This window comes from Tupaia chinensis, unplaced genomic scaffold (genome assembly GCF_000334495.1).
Source record: "Tupaia chinensis unplaced genomic scaffold, TupChi_1.0 Scaffold146627_1, whole genome shotgun sequence".
Taxonomy (NCBI): Eukaryota; Metazoa; Chordata; class Mammalia; order Scandentia; family Tupaiidae; genus Tupaia; species Tupaia belangeri.
This window is the reverse complement of record NW_006206483.1, coordinates 1,899-3,492: the sequence shown is the minus strand read 5'-3', so window position 1 is coordinate 3,492 and position 1,594 is coordinate 1,899.

Sequence of the window (1,594 nt, the reverse complement as noted above, 5' to 3'; positions counted from 1 at the left end):
TCCTTCCAGCATCCCGCAGGCCCGCACACTCTGGCCTGACCTCTGACCTCCCCTCACCTGCTCTGCTCCAGACACGCCACAGTCCTCGTCCTTCCCAGAGCACAAACAGGATCCCATCCCTCACATTTGCCCTGGAGGTTCCTCTGCCTGGTGAGGACGTGCCCAGACATCCTGTGTCCTTAGAATCTTTCCCCAGAGGTCACTTGCCTGTGAGGCCCATGCTGACCCCCTAGTAAACAGCCCCTTCCCTGTCCCCACACCCACACTCTGGGTCACCTTCCCGACAGCACCCACCCCCTCCAGCACACACACTCTCCGTGTTCACTCTGCCCACGAAGCAGTCTGTGTCTCGAGAACACGGGCTCCATAGGGCGGGGAGTTCTGGGCTGTCCTTAGTTCATGGAGTAACTCGGATGCAAAAATAGTGGCCGACAGCCAGTGCTCAGCAGGTCCAAGCTGAGTGAGGGGGCACTGCAGAGCTCCTCCCTGTTCCACAGGCAGTGTCTTTACTGATGTGACCTCAGGCCAAATGCTGCTGTGGCAGTGTCACCGTGTCCTGTCACCTGATGTCAGCACGCCTGTGCTCTCTCAGTGCTGCCCTCCCTCCCTCTTCCCCAACCTGCTGCACACACGGCACACTCAGCTCTCTCTCTCTCTCTCTCTCTCTTTTTTTAACAGAAAGATCCTTGACTTTTGGGTGTAATTTAAGAACAAATATAAATCAGATCTCGCTTCATCTGAGTTTGACTTGGAGCCAGGGCTGAGACACTACAGCTAAGGGCAGGGAGACATAGGCAAGACGAGCTGATGGATTCCAAGAAATGTATTTAGAACTAGCAATTGTGAGAGCCTTCTTCCTTGCAAATTCCAGAACATGGATTTAGAACGCGATGTGGAAATGGCAAAGAGAACCCCTAGAAGGGCAAGAGCAGGACGAGTCTGAAAACCCATCTCTCGGTACCACAGACCCTGTGAGCTGGGGCTACCTGGGCCTTATGGGGGACAGGGACAGGAAAGTGACTCCTGCTGCTGTCAGAGAGGGATACTCAGAGAACGAGAGCAGAACTGGGACCTGAGAACAAGGACAGGCGACTCCTTCACAGACACAAAGAAACAACAGATAAATACACCAAGTGGGGGTGAGGGCAGACCCAGGCCTGGGCCGAGGCTGACGAGGAACACAGGGCCGTCGCTGCCCACAGCCCTGGGGACAGGACGGAGCCCAGGGGATGTCTCATCCCTGTGGTCCCAGCCCAGGTGGGACAAGGACAAAGCAGCAGCAAAGGTGACCTGGGGAGTGACCACGGCAAACCCACGATGGACAGAGCACTGACTGTCCACGGTCCTGTCCTCGCTCAGCCCCTCCCAGCTCCTCCCATCCCCGCGGCTGCAGACCCCGCACAGCAAACACGGAGTCTGGACGGCTGTCAGGTTTTATTTTTTCAAGTGAGTTTAAAATTTTTACTTCTGCTTTAATTTACCCACAAACCATGTCTAACACCAAGAATTTAAAATACAAATTGGTATCCAGATTCTTATCTTCAATAAGGAAGCAAGAAGTTGTAGCTCAGACGGGGTGAGGATGTCCCGTCCG